The following is a 19151-nucleotide window of genomic DNA, read 5'->3' on the forward strand; positions in this document are numbered from 1 at the left end:
TAGTGGCCTGACCCTATTCTGGTATTATGTCTGTGTACATTTATGTATTTATAGGGCTGAACGCCATATTTGGTACATGGTGTTTATCTACATTAAGTTTCCCACATGAGTGGCCTAAGAACCCTATCTGGTATACTGGTGTTAACTCTACATTAGATTTAGGGCCTGAACCCTATGGGAACATCTCTAGTCAGAATAACTAAAATTGGCTCGTGCTAACACGGTTATATATTACTGAAATACGCCTATGCCTCTTCAAAAGGACCAATTTAAGTAAGTGTTGTGTGCAGGGTTGTGGGTTTGAATCCACCACGGACACAGTAAGCCAAAAATGTCTGCAACTCGACACTCTCTTAAAATGATTCGGCGCTTCTGGATTAAGAGCATCTGATAAATATTACTTAAAATAGTAATGTATATTCGTGTCTGCCTCAGGTGTTTGAATGCTTCTCGTGTAAGATCAAGACTTAAGACTTGGATCGTTGAATCAAGGGTCATTAAACATAAATAAACTACACAACAGAATCAATGTAGTCGCCTGAAGTAAACTGTAGACCGGACGTCTTATAAACACTCAATCACGACAATCTAGTATACACTAAGGCCTGTTCATCTTACTCTAAAGCACTGTTGATAACACTGGCCGTCCTCCTTCTGCTAAATCACTTGGCTTATAACACTGGCTGTCTCTTCTTCTAAAATCACTGCCTATACATCCTGTCAACAACTGGCCGTCTCCTTCTGCTATAAACTGACTATACAGTCGGTGCCAAACACTGGCTGTCTCTTCTCTAAAGCATTGCTATAACAATGAGCCCGCTGTGTCTCCATTACTCTAAATCACTGCTATAATGGAAACACGTGTTTGGCTGTATGCTTCTCTAAAGCTTCTTGCTTATGAGTTACACTGGAGGGACCGTGCCTAGACCTCACAACTCTTCTAAATCGCATTGCTGATACAGCACTTAGGCTTTGTTCTCTTCTCTACCAATATTATCTGCTATATTGTGACACTCTTGGCCAGTCCTCTTCTCCTTAAAGTCATCTGCTATTTATGTTAATCATCATGGCTGATCTCTTCTCTATAATTAACTGCTATAACACTGGCGTCTCATTCTCTATAAATCACTGGCTAGCTATACCTGTAGACTACAGGCATGTGCCATCTACATTCTCTGTAACAAGTCAGAAAGCTTTAAGGGCCCTAAAAAATCCACAGGTACACATCGGCCTGTCCTCGTTTCTATCGTATAGGCAGTGGCCCTATAGCTAACAATGGCTGTGTCTCTTCTCTTTAGTAAATTTTTTAAGAATCAAGTTCTGGGCGCTAAAAACGATCTAACTCGGTATATAACATAAGACTCTATCTCAGGGGCACGCATCGTGTAGACTCTGTACTTATTCCTAATAACAGTTCTAGCCTAACTCCTAAATAGACCTCTAAATAGCTTACGTGTACTTAGATCGCTTGATGCTGTTTCTTGCATTGTAAAAGCATCTTTCAAAAGAGCGAATTCCTGATCAGCTATTAACATTATTCCTAGTCATACTAGGCTGTCGTCCAGAATTTCCTCTAAAATTCACTGTTTATATCTCAGAAACTAGCTGCTCCTTCTTTCTCTAAAGGCTCACTGCTAATAACAACGGCTGTCTCTTCATTAGAGTATGACTGGCTATACAGGATTGTTGGACTAACAATGGGCTGTCTACTTCTCTAAATAACTGCTATCAACACGCGCGTGTCCTTTGTGTCTCTAAAAATCACTGCTATAAACTGGCCGTCTCTTCTCTAAAGCACTGCTATAACACTGGCCGTCTCTTCTCTAAATCACTGCTATAAACATGGCTGTCTCTTCTCTAAATCACTGTTATAACACTGGCTGTCTCTTCTCTAAATCACTGCTAAAAACACTGGCCCTGGTTTTCATCTCTAAATCACTGCTAAAAACACTGGCTTGTCTCATCTCTAAATCACTGCTAAAACACTGGCTGTCTCATCTCTAAAATCACTGCTAAAACATGGCTGTTCTCATCTTAAATCACTGCTAAACACTGGCTGTCTCATCTATCATGCTATAACATGGCTGTTCTCTTATATCACTGCATAACATGCTGCTCTTCTCTAAACACTGCTATAACACTGGCTGTCTCTTCTCTTAAAATCACTGCTATAACACTGGGCTGTCTCATCTCTAAATCACTGCTATAACACTGCCCGTCTCTTCTCTAAAGCACTGCTATAACACTGGCTGTCTCTTCTCTAATCACTGCTATAACACTGGCCGTCTCTTCTCTAAATCACTGTTATAACACTGGCTGTCTCTTCTCTAAAGCACTGCTATAACACTGGCCGTCTCTTCTCTAAATCACTGCTAAACACTGGCCGTCTTTCTCTAAAAGCACTGCTAAAACACTGGCTGTCTTTCTCTAAATCACTGCTAAAACACTGGCTGTCTCTTCTCTAAAACACTGCTATAACACTGGCCGTCTCTTCTCTAAATCACTGCTATAACACTGGCTGTCTCTTTTCTAAATCACTGCTATAACACTGGTGTCTCTTCTCTAAATCACTGCTATAACACTGGCCGTCTCTTCTCTAAAGCACTGCTATAAACACTGGCCGTCTCTTCTCTAAATCACTGCTATACAACTGGCCGTCTCTTCTCTAAAGCACTGCTATAACACTGCCGTCTCTTTCTCTAAATCACTGCTATAACACTGGCCGTCTCTTCATTGTTCTTGTTGATATCTGTAGTGGAGATGACTTCAGCAGATATAATGTGTTGATGTTTCCATTGTTCTTGTTGATGTCTGTAGTGGAGATGACTTCAGCAGTAGAGAATGTTCATATCTAATCAGTACTACAAAATTATGCTTTAGCTAAATTCAAATTCCTTTAAAACAAGTGCCAGGAATACACATCAGAACCTACAGAGAGCATTTGCACAAACAAACCAACACAAACCAGAGAGAGAAGAAACCATTTATATTTCCAATCATTGAGATCTAACAGCTGAGAGGAACATGTATAGGAAGAGACAGATCCGTATGAGAGACATTCAGAGAGAAACAGATATCATCTGTTCAGCAGGCATGAGATTAGAGGAAGGTTGTGCTGGCGTTCATATACACACACATACACACACAKACACACACATKACAATTATTAGACTGGATCCATTATTCCTTATGGATTGATTTTGACCAGTGGGCTGAGAAATGTTGATTGTGACGGGCAGTGAACGCTCTCTCTCTGTGTGTGTGTGTGTGTGTGTGGCAGGTATCTTAGTAAGTGACAGGGTTGATTTGTTTCAGGCTAGCGGTGCTACTGACCGACCAAGCAGGTGTGGAGAGGAGACGAGTCCCCCAGGGAAACACTCACACTGAGCAGAGGGAGTTTCTGTTGTTCTCACACTAATAGTGAGGAAACACCCAGTTGGCTTTGATTGACTTTGTTTGTTAGAGAATCACACCTTGGTGTTGTGTGGTTAGTGTGTGCATGCGTGTGTGTGCACACGCACGCACATACTCACACACGCACACAAGAACATACTCACTGACACACGCACATACATACTCACACACACGCACGCACGCACGCACGCACACACACTCACACACACATGCTCACACACACTCACATGTACGTCCACCTGTACAAAGTGTCTGCCAGATCAGTTCATCCCTAAATACAGAGGGACAGAGAGAGAGGGAGGGAGAGATATGAAAAGAAGGGAGGAGAGGAGGCTAGGAAAGGAGGCTAGGAGAGGAGGCTAGGAGAGAGAAGGAGAGATCTATGAAAGGGAGGGAGCTTGGGGAAAGAGAGAGGAGGACAGGCAAGGTGGGGAGAGAGGCACAGGTGGAGGATATGAGGAGAGAGTGAATAGAGGGGCTAGAAGGGGGCTGTAAAGGGGCAGATCCCTGTTCTTTTTAGCCACTGTCTTACGAGATACAACAGAGAGAGAATAGGGATCAGCAGGAGAGAGGAGAGGAAGAGAGGAGAGAGAGGAGGAGAGGAAGGGAAGAGGAGAGGAGAGGAGAAGGAGGAGGAGGAATGTCATGGATGGAGGATTTAGGAGCTCTGACTGACAGGGGTGAATTAGAAAGCCCACAGTAAACAAAGGATTTAGCGATAAAATAGCAGAGAGAGAGGGAGAGAGATCACACACACAGGCAGGCACTGTAGGAGAGATCCCACACACACACACACACCACACAACACACACACAACACCACACAACACACACACACACACACAACAACACACACACCACACACCACACACACACACACACACACAACAACACACACCACACACACACACACACACACACAGCCCTGTCTCTACAGAGCTCTAGGCAGACATACCTTTAGAGCCAGCCATCAGAAGAATTAAGGAACAGACAAAGGCAGGATGCATCCCAAATGCTCACTATTCCTATATAATGCACTACTATAGGTCCTGGTCAAAGTATGTGCACTGTATAGGTTTATAGGAGCCATTTGGGACTCGTTATCTCTTCAGACGACAGCGTCTGGGAAGAAACGCCACAGCGCTGATTAAATACGACTGAACGTCGGTAAAGTCTTTTGTAAACTCGTCTCTGATTAAAAGCCTGAGTGGAAGACTAAGACAACTAAAAGCAACACTATCTCTATCTCGTCTGTCTCACACAGATGTAAAACTAACATTCTGTTCTCATGGAGTGACCAATAAAAACAGACAACAGAAGTCAAAACAAAGAATAAGCATTTTTAAAACATTTCCATTAGGGAAAACCAGATTTATTGTTTCAGCCCAGCGAGGAATGATTCAACTAACGCAGCACACACTGACTGTGGCTCATCAAGAGAAGACTGCATTCGCATGGAGCCATGGACACATAACAGTTGAGTTTGGTGAAGGCCACCCTCTGTAGAGAGTCCCTCCATGCCAGACATGAAGTAACGGGGCCAGCTCATCTGGGAACGATGAGTACAGTAGATTATAACCTTAATGTACTAATATCGCTGCTGTAGACCCCAGAGAAGAGAGAGAGAGGACCGAGAGAGAGAGAGAGAGAGAGAGAGAGAGAGAGAGAGAGAGAGAGAGAGAGAGAGAAGAGAGAGAGAGAGAGAGAGAGAAGAGAGAGGAAGAACGAGAGAGAGAGAGAGAGAGAGAGAGAGAGAGAGAGAGAGAGAGAGAGAGAGAGAGAGAGACGAGAGAGAGAGAGAGAGAAAGAGAGAGAGAGAGAGAGAGAGAGAGAGGAGAGAGAGAGAGAGAGAGAGAGAGAGAGAGAGAGAGAGAGAGAGAGAGAGAGAGAGAGAGAGAAGAGAGAGAGATCTACAAGATATACATAGTTCTCTGTCTATAAGGATGACATTCTCTCCATTGGACGTACTAGGAGATCGATATTTATTGGAGTGGTGTGTTCTGTTACACTGTGAGAGCGAGCACATTCTGTACGTCTCTGTGTGTGTGTTTACTCTGCTAGCTTAGCAGACATTCTGTACATCTGTGTGTGGTGTTACTATGATAGCTTGGCAGACATTGTACATCTGTGTTGTTGTGTTTACATCTGCTAGCTTAGCGACATTCTGTACATCTGTGTGTGTGTTTTACTCTATGATAGCTTGGCAGACATTCTGTACACAGTGTGTGTGATAACTCTGCTAGCTTAGCAGACATTCTGTACATCTGTGTGTGTGTGTTTTACTTGCTAGCTTAGCAGACATTCTGTACATCTGTGTGTGTGTTTACTTGCTAGCTTAGCAGACTTCTGTACATCTTGTGGGTGTTTACTATGCTAGCTTAGAGACTTCTGTACATCTGTGTGTGTGTGTTTACTATCTAGCTTAGCAGAAGGGACAGAAGACAACGAAGGGACAGAGAGGTCCAAAAGAGGCCTTTGATTTATCGGATATAGTACCCATACTGCAAGGCTCTTACAATCACAATCTCTCTCCATTGGTCCAGTGAATCAGTCAATGCCTTGAAGAGACTGGTGGTGGTTAAATTCCTCTCCTCTCCCTTCTCATTATGTCCTCTCTCCTCCCCCTCCTCTCTTGCCCTCTGCCCTGTTCTCTCCTCCTCTCATCTCCTCTCCTCCTTCGCCTCTTTCTCCTCCTCTCCTCTCCTCTTCTGTCCTCTACCTTCTTCTCCTCCTCTCCTCCTCCTCCTCTCATCTTTCCTCTCCTCCTTCTCCTCTCTTCTCCTCCTCTCCGCTCCTCTTCTGCTTCCTCTACTTCTTCTCTCCTTCTCTCTCTCCTCCTCTCTCTCATCTCTCCCTCTCTTTCTCCTCTCTTTCTTCTCTCTCCGCTCCTCTTCTGCTCCTCTACCTTCTTCTCTCCTCCTCCCCTCCTCCTCTCTCTCCTCTCCTTCTCCTCCTCTCCTCTCTCTCCTCTTCTGTCCTCTACCTTTCTCCCCTCTTCTCTCCCTCCTCTCATCTCTCTCCTCTTCTCTCTTCTCCTCTTTCTCTCTCTTCTCCTCTTTCTCCTCTCTCCTCTCTCCTCCTCCCTCTCTCTCCTCTCCTCCCTCTCTCTCTCCTCTCCCTCTCTCCTCTCCTCTCTGTCTCTTCTTCTTCCTTTTCTTCCTCTCCCTCTTCTCCTCTCCTCCTTTCCTCATTCTCCTCTCCTCTTCTGTCCTCTACTTCTTTTTCTCTCCTCCTCTTCATCTCCTCTTTCTCCTCCTCTCCTTCTCTGTCTCTTACCTTTTTCCCTCCTCTCAGAAGCCCCCCCTGGTGTCCCTGAGAGAGAGAATCAACCTCTTTGTGTCTCTAATTTGAGACACTTTAATGAGATTCTTAATTGGTGACCTTTAGAGAGCAGAAACGACGGTGGCACAGTTCATCAGAGCTCTCACTCCGGTTGGAGCTGGACAGAGCTAGTGACACTGTTTAAGACACACTATTGACCCACCCATCCTTCAGTGTAGTTCACTTAAGTGTGGACAGAGTTTAGGCCATAGGTCCAGCCTTCCTGGTGAATGTGTTTTCTTTTGCWGGTGCTATCTGTTTAAGCTAACTCCTCTCTGCAGTGTTCATAGTATGARTGTCATAGACATTGGAGTTAGCTAAAGCTAACAGATCTGGGACCCAGCTATGTTAATAAAGAGCACTACATTGCCTTCAGAAAGTATTCACTTCCCTTGACCTTTTCAAAATGTTGTGTTACAAAGTGYGATCAAAAATGGATTAAATTGTCCTTTTTTTGTCAACGATCTACACAGAATWCTCTGTAATAAAAAATTATAACATTTGTAAATGATTTATGAAAAATAAAACTAATATTCTTGATTAGATAAGTATTCAACCCCCTGAGTCAATACATGTTAGAATCAACTTTGACAGTGATTACAGCTGTGAGTCTTTCTGAGGTAGTCTCTAAGAGCTTTTCACACCCGGATTGTACAACACTTGCCCATTATTCTTTTAAAAATTKTTCCTTSCTAGAACACAATTTTCATGTCTTGCCATAGATTTTCAAGCAGATTTAAGTCAAAACAGGAACATTCACTGTCTTCTTCGTAAGGAACTCCAGTGTAGATTTTSCCTTTGGTGTTTTAGGTTATTATCCTGCTAAAATGTGAATTCATCTCCCAGTGTCTGGTGGAAAGCAGACTGAAGCAGGTTTTCATCTAGGATTTTGCCTGTGCTAAGCTCCATTCTGTTTATTTTTTATCCTGAAAAACTGCCCAGTTGTATTATTTCAATCAAATGAAAGCAAACATGTTTGCTTTATTAACAAGGAATAATGAGTAGAACATGTTGTTAATTCGATGTTGTCTGCATCTGGGTCTTACCTTGAAACGTGATAGTTCTTTTCACTCCGTCAATTATAGGTTAGTATTGTGGAGTAACTACAATGTTGTTGGTCCATCCTGAGTGTTCTCCTATCACAGCCATTAAACTCTGTAACTGTTTAAAATCACCATTGGCCTCATGATGAAATCGCTGAGCGGTTTCCTCCCTCTCCGGAAACTGAGTAAGGAGGACGCCAGTATCTTTGTAGTGACTGAGTGTATTGACACACCATCCAATGTAATTAATCATTTCACCATGCTCAAAATGTATATTTAATGTCTGCCTCCCCTCACCCCCCATCCCATCTACCAATAGGTGCCCTTCTTTGCGAMGCATTGGTAAACCTCCCTGGTCTTTGTCATTGTATCTGTGTTTGAAATTCACTGATTGACTGAGGGACCTTACAGGTAATTGTATGTGTGGGCTACAGAGATGAGGTAGTCATTCAGAAATCATGTTAAACACACAGTCCATGACTTGTTAAGCCATTTTTTACTCCTGAACTTATTGACTCAAGACATTTCAGCTTTTCCTTTTTAATCCATTTGTTAACATTCAGAGAATTTTTTGAAATTATGGGTTATTCTGTGTAGGTCAGTTATAAAAAAAATCGCAATTTATCACTTTAAAACACAACTAAATGTGGACAACGTCAAGGGGTGTGAATTCTTCGGAAGGCAGGGTATAATAACTTCACATCTTCATGAGTTCATCGTGTTTTTGAAGTATTTTAGTACCACTTCTGCCCCACTGTAAATGTGTAACGTACAACTAGTGTAACTGAAAGAGTAGGACTACGGAAGCGTCTCTGTTTGGGACTGGTGTTAGTATTCAATGACAGCTGACTTAGTGTAAAGTGTTCTGTGAAGACATTGATCATGAAAGAAGAGAACTTCTTTAGTCCTGTTTTATCTGACTGACGGACAGACAGAGGGACTCCCTGGGTGGGAGTATATTGGGACACACACCACCACACAACCACACACACACACACACAACACACACACACACACACACACACACACACACACACACACACACACACACACACACACACACACACACACACACACACACACACACACACACACCACACACACACACACACACACACACACACACACAGGTCTCTATGAAAAGAGTCTTTATGGAGCTTCCTGGTTTAAATGAGGGTCAAATATAAAACACTTTTTTAACTATTACACAACAACAATAACAAAACCCTAAAAGTTGACGACAAACAAAGAGTGTTTATCACAAAACATAAGCAACCTTTTCAACAGTAGTACAGTACTATGACCACACCTGTCAACTCCCTGGGATGATGCTCTGGCAGTATCACTGTTTTATCTCACTCCATGTAATCTAAAAGTTCTCTAAGACAACATGTAAAAGTGGTACCAAGAAAACCCTACTGAATTGGGGAGAACCAACAAATGTCAATACAGTAATAGACTGGAGCTTGCAGGGGCGGACTGGGACACAGCCCTGGCATTTTATCGCACTAGTCAAATCACTTTGAGCGCCCCATTGTTTTTCTACATCAGATCACCATTGTATTTCTACATCAGATCTACCCATTGTATTTCTAAGTGGGTTTCTTACCTGGGTGAGATGTCACATCCCTGCTGCATGAAGGCTCCCAGGAGAACAGAGAGAGTTGAAGATGCCAAACTCGTTGGTCTGTTCCTGATTCTGCTGGTTCTGGCCTTGCTGACCAGGGCTCTGCCCGACTGTAGCCCAGCACCGGGCCCTGTCGGCTGGGTAGGGGTCTGGGGGTCGGCCCCCTCCTCATAGTCCTCTGCGTGCACTCATAGGGGCTAAGCGGCTCACCAGGAACAGGACCACGCTCACACCGATGTAGGCGAACACGATACACAATCCAGATTCTCATAGGCCAGCGGGTCCAGGAAGGAGAAGACACCTGGTTTAGACTTGGTGGGCTTCTTGATCATGATGGAGATACCCAGAGACATGAAGGGCTTGGAGAAGTCGATCACCTCTTCTCGGACCAGGGTGATGGTCAGCGGGGCTACCGCCACGTCTGCTTTCTGGAGGAGAGAAGGGGTGAGTAGGGGGAACATAAGGATAGAGGAAAGTAAGGGAAGGGGGAGGAGGGCGACAAAGGACGTAGAGAGGGAAGGAGGGATGCAAAAGAGAGAGGTAGGGAAGGAGGAGAGGGCGGGAGAGGGAAAGAGAGACATGTTAGAGAGGTAGGGAGGGAAGGAAGGAGGGGGCGGGGTAGGGGCGAGAGGGAAAGAGAGACATGTTAGAGAGGTGGAGAATGGAGGGAGGCAGGAGAAGGAAAGAAGACATGTTAGAGAGGTAGGGAGAGATGGAGGAGGGTGGGAGGGAGGATGTTAGAGAGGTAGGGAGAGAAAGAGAGAGATAGAAGAGAGAGAAAGAGAAGAGAGAGATAGAAAGAGAGAAAAGAGAGAGAGATAGAAAGAGAGAGAAAGAGAGAGAGAAGATAGAAAGAGAGATAAAAGAGAGAGAAAGAGAGAGAGCGAGAGAGAGATAGAAAAGAGAGAGAAAGAGAGAGAGAGAGAGAGAGAGAGAGATAGAAAGAGAGAGAGAGAGAGAGAGAGAGAGAGAGAGAGAGAGATAGAAAAGAAAGAGAGAGAAAGAGAGAGAGAGATAGAAAGAGAGAGAAAGAGAGAGAGAGATAGAAAGAGAGAGAAAGAGAGAGAAAGAGAGAGGAGATAGAAAGAGAGAGAAAGAGAGAGAGAGAGAGAGAGAGATAGATAGATAGATAGAAGAGAGAGAAAGACGAGAGAGATAGAGAGAGAAGATAGAAAGAGAGAGAAAGAGAGAGAGAGAGAGAGAGAGATAGAAAGAGAGAGAAAGAGAGAGAGAGATAGAAAGAGAGAGAGAGCGAGAGAGAGATAGAAAGAAGAGAAAGAGAGAAGAGATAGAAAGAGAGAGCGAGATAGAAAGAGAGAGAAAGAGAGCGAGAGATAGAAAGAGAAGAAAGAGAGAGAGATGAAAGCGAGAGAGCGAGAAGCGAGAGAAGAGAGAGAGAAAGAGAGAGAGCAGGAAAAGAGAGAGCGAGAGAGAGAGATAGAAAGGAGAGAGAAAGAGAGAGAGAGAAAGAGAGATAGAAAGAGAGAGACAGAGAGAGAGAGAAGATAGAAAGAGAGAGAAAGAGAGAGAGAGAGCGCACGAGAGAGAGAGAGCGAGAGAGAGAGAGAGATAGAGAGAGAAGAGAGAGAGAGAGAGAAGAGAAGAGAGAGAGAGAGAGAGAGAGAGAGAGAGAGAGAGAGAAAGAGAAAGAAGAGAGAGAGAGAGAGAGGGTGTGAGAGTGTGTCCATGTACGCTAGCTATATAAATTGTTGATTGTTGGAAACTAATTTCCTGTGAAAAAAAATTATATTTCTTTAAAAAGGACTAACATGTTTTTGCAGATGGTATCATAGAGAACATTATAGTGTCAGAAAGAAATATTGTGTGGTGTCATCGTCATAAAAATAGAATGTGACAAATATGAATGTTAACCATCTCCATAAATGTTATGAGCACTTACTAACCCTCTTATAAGCTCTAATAACCACCGTATGAGCACTCACCCCGTACACCAGCTCTCCAACCATGCCGTTCCACATCTTGGTCTCGGAGTCTCTGGCTCCATACTTCCCATCTGTGACCACCTTCAGTTTGTAGTGGTATCCAACGTGCTTGGCGATCTCAGCCGCTAGCTCCACGATGTAACCCTCGTACTTATCGTTCCCTGACAGCTGATCATGGTTCTTCTTCAGCATCACGTATGGGGATTCCTGTAGGAGAAGGAGGGCAGATGCACTCAGGGCTGAGGTCACTTCCATTGAAATTCCAATTTAGGTAGTACACTGAATAGTTTTTMGGGGGGGAATTGGGTTTATTTTCTGAATTGACTCAAATTAAAATGGAATTGAACTCAAGCCTGGATAGAGTTCCAATATTTTTATTTAACTACGCAATTCAGTTAAGAACAAATTATTATTTACAATGACGGCCTAGGAACAGTGGGTTAACTGCCTTGTTCAGGGGCAGAACAAAATATTTGTACCTTGTCAGCTCAGGGATTCGATCTAGCAACCTTTTGGTTACTGGCCCAAGGCTCTAACCACTAGGCTACCTGCCACCACATTAAAGGTAATTATAAACCGGGTGGTTCGAGCCCTGAATGCTGATTGGCTAAAAGCTGTGGTATATCAGACCATATATAGTACCAGTAGTATGACAACATTTTTTTTTACTGCTCTAATTACTAGGGCTGTCCCCGACTAAAAAAAAATATTGGTTTACCCAAAGTGATTGGTCAAAATGTTTAAAAGTGTATTTTTCCATATATAGACACACCCTTTGTGTTTTAATAAAATCAAATATATGCTTGTCTGTTTGATGAAATAAGACACACGTTACTCAAGAGGGAGCCAGAGATCAAGATAACCAGAAGAGAAAAAAACCTGACCGACATTCCTCCTTCCGCTCCTGCTGGCTTTCGCAGATTCTGCCATTACTCTCCTGAAGTTGTGCAGCGCCAATTTATCTTTCTACCGATCTGCGTGCCAGTTATGGTTTCCATATGCACACTTACGTGGAACAGTTTCATTTAATTTATAATAACGCCTTCGTATCTCAAAATCATTGTCATGTGGTTAATCAAAATTCTATCCAAATCTAAATAAAAATGATACAAACTTAAAAAGTAACTTATATTGCCATTGTCAACTATGTAACAATTGCATAGAAAGCCAACATATAAAAACATTGCAGCCTGCAAGTAGAAAATATCCTGATAAAAATAAATATCCTATAAATCACATTCGCTAAGCATGGCTTGTCTGCACCGAAATTCAAACACTGTATCAACATGGACCCACCCAAGGCTTTAGCAAACTTGCAACATTATGTAAAATATTCCGGGCCCTCAGTTTCCTGCTCCAGTGAMGTCGGGACAGATACAGCTGGAGGCTATTTTACGCAAGGAATAAGAGCTCATCAGGTAGACCTATTTTATTCCACTGGATCAGAGCATGACATTGTTCCCTTTCACGCTGAGTGGTTATSGAAAGGGAGAGYGCTGGAAAGGTTTTCAAATTCAATGAGGAACTATTGTCATTCTCAGTGGATGGAACAGACGTTGTTTGCTTGCTGTTTGAGGTGAAGAAAACATTACATTGAGAAGCTCCACAGCTCATTAGTGGTGGTGCGTTAAGCCAATCAGAAATACTATCAGTTCCCCAAATGGGCACACTTATATGCCTACATTTGCGTACAGGCCAGGTAGCCTATAGGTCTAATTCGTAATCAGATGCATAATCAGGTGCGTATCCTTACACAACATTGACAGAAGCGCTCCAAATAAAAGACAATGACTAAATTGAAAAATCGTAAATTTATAATAGCYATATGGCACCTCGGGGGTTTGTGGTATATTGGCCATATACCACGGCTAAGGGCTGTATCCAGGCACTCCACCTTGCATCATGTTTAGAACAGCCCTTAGCTGTGGTATATTGGCCWTATACCACACCATATACCAGGCCTTATTGCTTAAATATAGGACGGATTGATATAGGTTAGTACCAGGGAGCTTCTCCCCAGTCTCTCTTTTTCTCGCCCTCCTGGTTTTGACCCCAGTCTATCCCGTCTCTGAGCCTGCCTGCCGGACCACTCTGCCTGCCCCTGCCCCTGACCCTGAGCCTGCCTGCACCTTTGCCCCACCTCTGGATTACCGACATCTGCCTGACCCGACCCTGAGCCTGCCTGCCGTCCTGTACCTTTCCCCCACTACTCTGGTTATCGACCCCTGCTTGCCTTGGCCTGTCATTTGCCTGCCCTGTTGCCGTAATAAACATTGTTACTGCGACACAGTCTTCATCTGGGTCTTACCTTCAAACCTGATAGGATGAACTGTGATGACAGAGAGRCTGGGGGTTGTAAAATAGGATCCTTATAGCAGTCGTAAGGGAAGACATGATGCAGGAGGCAACAGAATCACGTGCACAAGTTGTGCTTTTATTTAGGTCCACAGTTGACGATGGTGGCCCAGACGTTAAATTGAGAATATATACAAAATTATAAAAAGTTTATGTTTACAAATGTATCAAATAACTTCTTTATGAAAAGAAAACGGCTTGGAGCAGGCAAATTTGCCCATTCCATTCAGACTCAGGTCGGGGTATCAGGCTCTCGTCAGCCTCCCCTCACAATAAGAAAGATTCATCTGGCAAAATAGCCCCAAAACAGGAGTTTGTATTGTTTTAGGCCCTTAACTGGTACTCAATATAAAATGCATAATCCAAAATCATTAATTCAATCGTATATTAGTAATTTTATAGAATGATCTTCTACCTCATGAGTCTTGCAAATGTGTATGTGGACTTGAAACATTGTGCCCACTCACAGGATTGGAAATGGAAAGTGAAATGCAACAATATTGTACCAAAATGAAACAACATTTCTACAATGCTGCTATAAACGTTAAGGAATGAAATTTAACACTATTGATTATTGTAAATTCACGTGGAATACAGATTTAACAGAAATGTAGGCTAGTTTATCATGGGGAAACATTAACAAACATTTAGAATGTGGAAACAAAAGCGCTCTGAAATTGCGAGTTTGGAGAGCGCACTAGTTGACTGTCTAGTGAGTCAATGGGATTAATACCACAGGGATTCCTATTCTAAGGAGAGGGAGATCAGTTCATTTGATAGGGAAGTACAGATAATGTATCCATGGTTTGTATAATCAGAAATACACTATATATACAAAAGTATGTGGACACCCCTTCAAATTAGTGGATTCGCTTATTTCAGCCTCACCCATTGCTGACAGGTGTATAAAATCGAGCACACAGCCATGTGATCTCCATAGACAAACATTGGCAGTAGAATGGACTTACTGAAGAGCTCAGTGACTTTCAACGTGGCACTGTCATAGGATGACACCTTTCCAACAAGTCAGTTTGTCACATTTTTGTGTTGTTATTGTGTGCTGTCATTGTCAAGTGGAAACGTCTAGGAGCAACAACGGCTCAGCCGCGAAGTGGTAGGCCACACAAGCTCACAGAACAGGACCACCAAGTGCTAAAGCGCGTTGTGCATAAAAATCACTACCGAGTTCCAAAATGCCTCTGGAAGCAACGTCAGCATAATAACTGTTCGTCAGGAGCTTCATGAAATGGGTTTCCATGGCCGAGCAGCTGCACACAAGCATAAGATCACCAAGCGCAATACCATGCGTCGGCTGGAGTGGTGTAAAGCTCGCCCCCATTGGACTCTGGAGCAGTGGAAATGCGTTCTCTGGAGTGATGAATCACACTTCACCATCTGGCAGTCCGATGGACGAATCTGGGTTTGGCGGATGCCAGGAGAACGCTACCTGCCCTAATGCATAGTGCCAACTGTAAAGTTTGGTAGAGGAGGAATAATGGTCTGGGGCTGTTTTTCATGGTTCGGGCTCCTTAGTTCCAATGAAGGGAAATCTTAATGCTACAGCATTCAATGACTTTCTAGACAATTCTGTGCTTCCAACTTTGTGGCAACAGTTTGGGGAAGGCCCTTTCTTGTTACAGCATGACAATGTCCCGTGCACAAAGCGAGGTCCATACAGAAATGGTTTGTCGAGATCGGTGTGGAAGAACTTGACTGGCCTGCACAGAGCCCTGACCTCAACCCCATCAAACACCTTTGGGATTAATTGGAACACCGACTGCGAGCCAGGCCTAATAGCGCAACATCAATGCCCGGCCTCACTCAAGCTCTTGTGGCTGAATGGAAGCAAGCAATGTTCCATCATCTAGTGGAAAGCCTTCCATTATTTACATAAGTATTCAGACCCTTTGCTATGAGATTCGAAATTAAGCTCAGGTGTATCTGTTTCCAATGATCATCCTTGAGATCTTTCTACAATGTCATTAGAGTCCACCTGTGGGAAATTCAATTGATTGGACGTAATTTGGAAAGGCACACAACTGTCTATATAAGGTCCCACAGTTGACATTGCATGTCAGAGCAAAAACCAAGTCATGAGGTCAAAGGAATTGTCTGTAGAGCTTCGAGACAGGATTGTATCAAGGCACAGATCCGTGCACGCTCAGACCATGAGAAAAAACAAGATTATCTGGTCTGATGAAACCAATATTCAGCTCTTTGGCCTGAATGCCTGGCGTCTGGAGGAAACTTGGCACCATCCTTACAGTGAATCATGGTGGCGGCAGCATCATGCTGTGGGGATGTTTTTCAGCAGCAGAGACTGGGAGACTAGTCAGACTAGTTTTTTTTTACCCCTTTTTTCTCCCCAATTTCGTGGTATCCAATTGGTAGAAGTTACAGTCTTGTCTCATCGCTCATACGGACTCGGGAGAGGCGAAGGTCGAGAGCCATTTAAGAATGATGGAGGCCAAGCCACACTGGTTCTTGACACAATGCACATCCAACCCGGAAGCCAGCCGCACCAATGTGTCGGAGGAAACACTGTACACTTGGCGACCTGGTCAGCGTGCACTGCGCCCGGCCCGACACAGGAGTCGCTAGTGCGCGACGAGGATATCCCTGCCGGCCAAACCCTCCCTAACGACGCTGGGCCAATTGTGTGCCGCACCATGGGCCTCCCGGTCACGGCCAGCTGCGACAGAGCCTGGGCTCGAACCCAGAGTCTCTGGTGGCACAGCTAGCACTGTGATGCAGTGCCTTAGACCACTGCTCCACCCGGGAGGCACAGAGAGATCCTTGATGAAAACCTGCTCCAGAGCGCTCAGGTCCTCAGACTAGGGCGAAGGTTCACCTTCCAAAAGGACATCGACCCTAAGCACACAGCCAAGACAAAGCAGGAGTGGCTTCGGGACAAGTCTCTGATTGTCCTTGAGTGGCCCAGCCAGAGRCCACACTTAAACCCGATCGAACGTCTCTGGAGAGACCTAAAAATAGCTGTGCAGCAACGCTCCCCATCCAACCTGACAGAGCTTGAGAGGATCTGCAGAGAAGAATGGGAGAAACTCCACAAATACAGGTGTGCCAAGCTTGTAGTATCATATCCAAGAAGAATCAACGCTGTAATCGGTGCCAAAGGTGCATCAACAAAGTATTGAGTAAAGCGTCTGAATACTTACGTAAATTAAATATATACGTTTTTTAGCAACATTTCTACAAACGTGATTTTGCTTTGTCATTATGGGGTATTGTGTGTAAATTGAACTATTAAACTATTTAATTTTAGAAAAAGGCTGTAACCTAACAAAATGTGAAAAAAGTCAATGGGTCTGAATACTTTCCGAAGGGACTGTATGTATAATATCTGAGATTTTTATTATGGCATCGCTGTTGAGATTTTATGTTAGGGATTTTTTATTCAGAAAATACCCTTCACATCACGTGAAAGATTTATGTGTTAGTGACAGAGAAGTGAAGTGATGGAGATGTAACCTGTTGTGCCACAAACGTTTAGGCAGCTGCTACTTAGACAGATTAAACTATAGAAAATAACACCTGGTAACCAGATTCTTTATCATCGAACCCCCTTTCAGAGAAGGTAAATTATTAATTTAGGTTTACAATACTGTTAAAATATTGGCACATTGAAGATCAATATTGGATGGATTTAATAGGAGCTCGTACCAGAACATACATAAGTAGCTGTCATAATATTTGCAAAGAGGGACTTTGGAATGAGGTAATATCCATACACAGCCCTGGGGAGGTGAGACATAAAATGTTACCAGCTCATAAAGTTTATCACCACTTTTCTCAAGATGAGACCATAGATGTGATGCTTCATCTTCAGGAGAAAATACAGAGTAGCAGTTAAACACAGCAATGGGATAGAATGGAGCTACTGAAGACTTGTTCTGTTGAGGAACTCTCCTGGAGAGGTATTTCAATAGGATGGTTCATGTTTGATCATTAAGCCACAAGCACGGTGGAATAATAATTGCTAATAGGCCTACAATTAAACCAAGAAAGATAATTAGACAATAGATCTTTAGGAATCATTAAATATTTGTCACAACGATGGAGTACGCCTAAAGTTAGTCACTTACACAATTAGCTATTTCATGATTACATATCATTAGACTGTATGGCCCTTTCATAACCATGGAGTAATATTCAACCCAGAAATATCCTTATATTTGATCATTATGGAGGTGCTGCCTGTCGGTGAGCCTGGGGGTTCATTATGTGGACATCACAAAGACACCTGGTGAACCTGACACAGACAGGTTTATTAGTGGCCCACACACAGTGTGTGTGTGTGTGTGTGGTGTGGTGTGTGTGGGGTGTGTGTGTGTGGTGTGGTGTTGTTGTTGTGTGTGTGTGTGCGCGTGGGTGTGTGTGTGAGATAGAGAGACAATCACTGCCAGCGCATCTCTTATCTGAGGGTTATCCTATTCCTGTTTCTACAGCAGACACATCCATGGACCTTTTCAGAGATATGGACATCCTGCAAGAATTACAGACTGACATGACACCTGAGGCCCCTGTTACTCACCCTTTTCTCTCTCTTCATCTCTCTCTCTCTCTCTCTCTCCTCTCTCTCTCCCTCTCTCTTTGTGTGTGTGTTCGTCTCTCTCTCTCTCTCCTCTCTCCATCCCTCTCTGTGTTTCTTCTTACCTTCTCTTCTCGTCGTCGTCTCGTGCGTCCTTCTCGCGTGCTGCTCTCGCCCATCTTTGTGTGTGTGTGTGTCTCTCTCCCTCTCTCTTTGTGTGTGTGTGTCTCTTCCATCCCTCTCTGTGTTGTCTCTCTCCCACTCCTCTCTCTCTCTCTCTCGCTCTCTCTCTCTCCTCTCTCTCTCCCTCTCCCTCTCTCTTTGTGGTGTGTGTCTCTCTCTCCTCTCTCTCGCTCTCTTCTTTGTGTGTGTGTGGTCTCTCTCTCTCTCGCTCTCTCTCTCTCTCTCTCTCTCTCTCTCTCTCTCTCTCTCTCTCTCTCTCTCCATCTCTCTCTCTCTCTCTCTCTCTCTCTCTCTCTCTATTCAATTCAATTCAATGACTTTATTGACATGGCAAGTTATTATTACTTACATTGTCAAAAGTCATACATATCGAAAAATTTAATAAAATATACATGATATATATAGTAACAAAATATATATATATTATATATAAATAATGGTGGAACAACGGCAATTAAATAATAGTAGATAGTGGACATGGGATTGACCATGTAATAACAAGCTCACTAACAACAATATTAATCACCAGAACAACAATACCTTAAAGCAACAGTAGTAGACCAGTGTCAACATACTGAGTAAGACACATGACCTGGTAAGAAAGACAAAACAAAACTAGCTAAATGGGAAATTCACTCAAGCGATACTTTGCATTTTCCACTGGCTGTACCCAGGTTGTGGGCAGGGGACACATATTTGCTGCAAAACTGCACATTT

The 19151-nt window shown here is 43.5% G+C and overlaps 1 pseudogene; it reads right to left on the reverse strand.

The window, feature by feature from the left end:
* Positions 1 to 19151, reverse strand: part of LOC112072858 (glutamate receptor 1-like) — a 98138-nt pseudogene that overhangs the window by 63022 nt on the left and 15965 nt on the right.

This window comes from Salvelinus sp. IW2-2015, unplaced genomic scaffold (genome assembly GCF_002910315.2).
Source record: "Salvelinus sp. IW2-2015 unplaced genomic scaffold, ASM291031v2 Un_scaffold2063, whole genome shotgun sequence".
Taxonomy (NCBI): Eukaryota; Metazoa; Chordata; class Actinopteri; order Salmoniformes; family Salmonidae; genus Salvelinus; species Salvelinus sp. IW2-2015.